Below are 6,794 nucleotides of genomic sequence, written 5' to 3'. Positions count from 1 at the left end.
TAGCACCAGGTAGTTCATTAGGATACTGTTACTATCACTGTGCTAATGTACTATCTACTATTTGAAAAAAAAAAAAAAAAAAAGAAAAAAAGAGATAAAAAAAGACACTCCTTACAAAGAACATTTTTTGAAAAAAAAAAAACAAAACTATCAGACAGAGCACATAGCAGTCAAGAATCTGCCACTTACACTATCATCTATGATATTTTTCCAGTCGTCTGACCTTAATTAAAATTTTTCAACCCAGTCAAGTGATTAAAGTGCTGAAAGGTCATTTAGCACTTTCTATGCCTTAAAGGCACTCAGTCACACTTTGTGCTGCAGAGAGTATTTGTCTTCTCGCAGAGTGTTTAGCACTACAGAGATGGCAGCCAACATTGTCATGATGAACAAGTTGTTCATTTCTCTTACGTCACTCATCACTCGTATTTTATTTCTAAAAGCTTCTATTAGCTGATTATTTTCTTTTGTTTGTTGATTATAGTGAAAGCCAAATCTTATTCAAATTATTGATGAAAGACTTCATAGATTGGGTCAGTATTCTCGTATTGTTCTCGTAAATTGACACAGGGACTTTTCTGGTCACAGTGCCTGCAATTTAATATACCTTTAATATATTTAATATAATTTAATATACCTTTACAAATATTCTTGCATTCTCAAAACCATCACAAACAATAGTTTTCTGCTATAGCTAGCACATTATTAAAAAGAAAACCACATTTCCTACGACAGCAAAGTGGCATTCTCAGGATTAGCAAGCACTGTCCTCATTACTGGACCACTCCACCAAATCAGACGACAAACATCCCTGAGCTGGAGCTAGCTGCTGTGGGTTCATTATTTAAGAAATGCAAATCCTAACTGAAATGAATGATCATGAAGATTCAAGGCCAGACCTGACGAACCTTATGTTCTGTTTGAGCTTAAAATGGCTATTGTGGAAGAATCAGTATCAGTTTTACGTAATGTTTTCAGCTTTAGATATCTAAGTTACTCAAATGCAATTGCTTCATATGCGAAGCCTGGGGTAGTTAACTGGCCATCATACAAAAAAGCAACACCTGATTTGATATTTCTAACTGTATATTTAAAAGAGGTTACAATAAAATCTTTTTTTTTGTTTGTTTTTGGTTTTGTTGTGGGTTTTTTTGTTTGTTTGTTTGTTTTTGTTTCAATACAGGCTGGCCTTATTACATGAAGAATCCTAAACTGAAGGGTTGTTATTTTTTCTTGCCTTGAGGAATGTTATAGATCTTATTATTATAAGAGCTACTGTACTTGGAAATCATCCCCTGGAATGTAATCATTATGAAAGGGTAGTAAATACCACACTCAAAAAGGTGAATTAGCTGTGTCAATAGTTAAAAAAAAAAAAAAAAAGAGAGAGAGAAACAATTATGATCTCTGCCCCACTGTGTATTCTCCTCAAAGGACAGGAGTTTCTCTGGCAAGAAGTTTATTTTCATTTTTGCCCATGAGTTTACTTAGGACATTAGACACTAATGTAATTAAAATAATATATAGTAACAGAAAAAAAAAGTGTTAATTTCCTAACACTAACTAAAATACTTTATTTAAAACCACAGGCTCTCTAAAGAGAACAAGTAATGTATCCTTTGAAATTTTAAAACGGGGTAAAAGCAACTGCAATAGCAAAACCTGGCACACCTTCTTCATTTGGGTACCTCTTCACTATCTCGCATTCTATACGAGCAACACCAACCTGCTCAACCTCTAGCATGTGATATTTCTTTTATAATTTTAAACAAAGCAGAGCACTGTCTGAGCTATTTGTGACCAGTATGAAATATGCAGGTTCTTAGGGTTTGAAAGGAGAAATATTTAATGACAGATTTTTTTTTTTAAATTTCATTTTGTCATTTCATTTTACCTGTGAAAAAAAGAGATGGAAGGAGAAAAGTGAGATCAAAACTGGACAGTACAGTTAAGCTTCATTCCTCTCTCAGTGAATGTACTTGGCTTTGTTCTTTGTAAGGATAACATTCACTGAAGCCCACAGAAATTGCAATCAAGAACAATTTGATTGGAATTTGATTTCCCTCCCTTTTAAATATTTCATCCTTTCTGCTAATGGTTTAATCCAGCCTATGCAGTCAGTAGCAGTAATCATCAACAGAAATGCTCAGAGAAAACACCAAACCATTATCCAGTGCAAATCACAATCCTTCCTACAACAGCAATAGCACTCTCCTGATAAACGCCAGCTGAGGATTCAGAACCTTTGCTTGTCAATTCAGCATTCATGATACCTAAACACGCAACAGACTGTTCTGATCACAGAGGTTAATATTTTTCATTCATTCACCAGCTACCTTAAGGAGACAATATAATGCTTTATCTGTTCTGTCCTGTTTTTATCATAAAACACCCCATATAGAGGATCAAAATCGATTTGGCTGTCAGGAGGAAGTAAGAAAGCTCTGTTTGATTTTGTAAGCAATTAGAACATGTCTCCTGTTTCTAAAGCAAGCAGCACAGTCTAATAGTGGCCTGTACTTAGCTCCATTACAAGACATGCAATACTAATAATAGCAATACTCATCTTTAAATTCTATTTAAGCAAAGGCACAGAGTAGAAAGGAATAAAAAGACTATTCATTTGAGTTGACAATGCACAGAGCCTTAATATTGGTGCAACTACGATTTCATTTTGTACACAGCCATATTAACAAACAAGATGCTGGTCAGAGAGTGGAAGGTAACAAGTTAGGATTCTGCCTAAAAATCTTAATGAAAAATAAATTTCATTGAGGAGCATTAGGGGTGCATTTCTCCCCTAGCATCTGCATTCAAATAGTGTTGTTTTTTGTTTCATTTTTTTTTTAATCTACACACACCTTTTAGTGACTAGTATACTTGTAAAATCCTTCTAAATATGAACAGCAGAGTACCTGAAACAGTAGAAAGTACAATTCTACTGGTCTTTTCTTTGTTAATTATTTTCTTTAAAGATAAAGATAAGAAAAAACTCAAGCTCAAAATACACCATTCCTAGCAGTTTCCTTTGTATCTATGGATCAGACAAGATCTTACAATCTCCCTTTTGTTCTTTAGTGTGGCCTCACTGCTACTGAGCATCTCATAAATCACCAGCTTTCAGCCTGAACCTTCCAGATTAATGTTCAGAGTTCTCACATTTGAAGTACCTCACTATAATCTGGCTGCTAGAACACTAAACTAGTAAATATTACAGTTGTAGGGAGAGTGAGGATTTGGAAATTAAGAGCCTGGTTTATTCGTTATTAATTGTTATTAGTATGTACAGTAACACCTATATGTCCCCAGTGAAACCACGTTCCTTGTGTCCTAGAGTTTATATAACACTGAATGAGATGGAGGTTCTGTTGTCAGTACCCAAGAGGATACCAGAGAAATAGTATGGAAGTAAGGAGGTATTGTTATACCATCTCTCTCTCTAGAAGAAAAAAAAAGCCTTAATTTATTCAGAGTAACACAACAATTCCCTGTCTAGGCTCAGAGAGATCTCAAATTGCCTGAACTAGACACATCAGATCTAGATGCAAAACAACTCTTCCACTCAAAACACAAATGTGATAGTAAGAAATCCCAAGCAAAAGAAGCCTTGAAATAAAATGTCTTGTGCCTTTAATAATCAGCACCTTCTATTTTTTCACAATTTAGTGGGGACTAGTGACAAACAGCAAAGGAACATTTGGAGGAATTTTTGTAACCAACTGCTTGGCTTTATAATTTTACTTTCCTAGTTTGCAAGCACATTTTCAAAGCTAATTTGAAATGTTAAAATTGTAAAAGTGTTTGCTTTTCTACGAAACACATTAACCCAAGCTGCATCAAGTGTGAGGCAACTTTACTTTTGGCATGAAATAAGCTTTCTTGTAGACATGCTCGGTCACTAGAAAATAAAAAGCACAAGACTGAGAAGTGAAGGGCCTGGTCAGCATAATTTTCTCACCTAGCATGCTCTAACTTCCCACTGTAGACACAACATAGAACAGAACATAAACCCTCCAAAGTATATAGTCATTATTTCCAGATAAACTTAGATGGAAAACAGAGAATGCTTGCTTCTTTTTAGGCATGTTCTTTTCTTTCTAAATTACAATGAGGAATTGCTGTCTGAGAAACTAAATTAAGCCTAATTCTATCATAAATTTGAAGCTGAAGAAAGGAAGAAAATTCATCTAGTACTATTGTTCTTTTCTGATCTTTCCTGTTTCAACAATTTTTATTACTGCTTACATTTTAATTCTCAGATCATAGATTAGTTTAAAGCTGATGTAAGCTCTTCAAAAAAATAATTGTAAAAGCATGGGCTATATCTGGGGCATAGTCTTAATTCACTTTAAAGTTGTTTTTGCCAAGTCATCATTCTAACTGGTTTGTCAAATAACTGGAGGTTTATAAAATCACACTGAATAACCTTTTCTTTTTCTACACAAACTGTTCTATTCCTTGGGAAAAAAAAAATTAATAAACAGATTACTAAAAAAAAAAGTCTAACTCCATGCTTGAGTACAAACAGTTTCTCAACAACAACCACCACCAACTGATACAACAAATACACTGACACAGAATCACAATCTCTCAGACATTTCTTAAAATTTCCAATGAAGTCTCTCTTTATATAGGAGACAGGTAGGGGAAAAAAACATGCAGATCAGCTTTGGTAGTCAGCACAAACAATAATCAAGATTGTAGATATAAAAATATCCTCAGGATTTTTTTCTTATGGGTACATTTAATATTAAATTACATTTATTCTCTAGGAGTTAATGGCACTGAGTACAACGGCTTGTACGTGTTCACCTGTCATGTTTCTACATACCAAACGTGACACTTTAGTTGGAGTTATTAGGCAGCCACCTGCATTCAATGCAATTTTTAACTCCACCTTTCTTAGATCGGATGTAAAACATGCACAATCTATACTTCATTTGCATGATGCAGTTAATATTTTTAAATGAAAACATCCCTCAATAGTGGAAAATCTCTTTTCTCCGAAGGGTGGAATTCATCTCAGTTATACAGTAGAAAGCTACAACTGGTCTAATATTATCTTCACTTGCTTCACTGTCAGCAAAGACAGGCACTTCTGGGACATGACTCACCTCACCTATCTTGAATTTCTGACTTCATCTAAATTAAGGTGAGCTAGGCCCTAGAAGTGCCTGTCTTTCTCCAAAGACTAAAATTAGGAGCCCAAAATGACAACTGAGCTGCAAGCGTCTACTGTAAGCCTTTACACTTGTAAAGACGAACCATACCCTGACCCAGGCTCAGCTCTCCTTTCGTGACTTCTGCTTCTTACAGTTTTTGTCTTGGTGTACATAAGATGGAAAAGCATTTTTCCAAAGAGATTTGCACTCTAAAGAAGGCAACTTTTAGCAAACACTTAGTGCTTTATCAGATATGACAAAAATGGAACATGTATTAAATAGTCTTTCAGAGGACATTACCTATTTTTATGAGGACCATTTGGGCAAAAGTCTTTAAGGAAATAATATCTTTGATTTTTTTTTTCTTTTCCCTAGTTACTTACTGGTTTCATGAAGGAGACAAATTGTTACCCTTACATTTAAGAACTAGGATAGATTGGCTGCTACACAAGCTCGTCCAGATAAATGTCTACAGCAGAAATTCAGGAAAGATGATTTAAAAAAAAAAAAGAAAAAGAAAAAGAAAAAAAAAAAAAACAGATTTTTTTAAAAGAAAAATAATAATCAGAAAACTTGAAAGAAGAAAAACCTAGAAAGGACATAAAGAACTCATTCAATATAGGTAGGTGGTGGGTTTTTTTGTTTGTTTTTGAACGTTTTCAGGTATTTCCACCAACCTTTTCTACTTATTGGTGTCCTGAGCTGCAACATTAAAAACTTTGGCAGTAGAGAGCACTGCAAGAGAAATATCATCTTTCTAATTGTTGCTGGTACTCTGTGTGCCACACTTCATGAAGAATCTCATCCAGATGAAGTACTGTTGCCATAGTCAATGACAAAAAAACCCACATCACTCTTTCAATTGAAATTTGGCTGGAATAGTAACAGAGAAGAGCAGAGTGCCAAGGCATATTTTTGTTTTGCTAAGTGAATGGATGCTCCATCGTTTCAGCTTGAACCCACATGTCACTCATGCCAAGAGATATCAGAAACACGTTTTCTTCTGAAGAAAGAACACAATGAACCGATTAATCAAACCTTAAAACTGTGAAGAAAATTATTACAGCCATTTGTTAAAATACAAAAGGGCATTAGCAAAACAAACAGTTCTAGTGATATTTGCTATGGGTAATGCAATGATATTTTCAATGTCCTGTGTTTGCAGAAAATTGGCATCCTCTTCTTTCCGGGACTCTAATGTTTCTGAAGACAAGTTTCTCAGTACTCTTCCCTGATTCACTAAAAACTGAAGAGCCTCATTCTGCATAAATTAGAATAAGACTATTGAAATACATGTGTTTGAATCTGCACTGTCTCAAATCTTTTTTAAAACCATGCAAAAGCATTAATAAACCCTCCTACTTATAATTTTACATGATAGATAAAGTAAGGCTAATCACACACAACCTCAACCAGAAGTTACGAATCTATTTGAAGCTGATTGTCTAAGCTCTCATTGTCAAAAGAAACAGGTACCACCAAAGGGTGGCAAATCCTATGATGTTTGATTGTCCAGAGCAAGTGGAATGAACTGAAAGCTCACTTCATCTACGTATCTAATTTTTAGATGTGCAAAATTGGGCACGTAAATTATATAACAGAGCAGGAAATGGAGAATCAGTCCCAAGAAGT

The sequence above is a fragment of the Cygnus atratus genome, chromosome 16 (genome assembly GCF_013377495.2).
Source record: "Cygnus atratus isolate AKBS03 ecotype Queensland, Australia chromosome 16, CAtr_DNAZoo_HiC_assembly, whole genome shotgun sequence".
Classification (NCBI taxonomy): Eukaryota; Metazoa; Chordata; class Aves; order Anseriformes; family Anatidae; genus Cygnus; species Cygnus atratus.
This window is presented reverse-complemented; position numbering follows the sequence as displayed.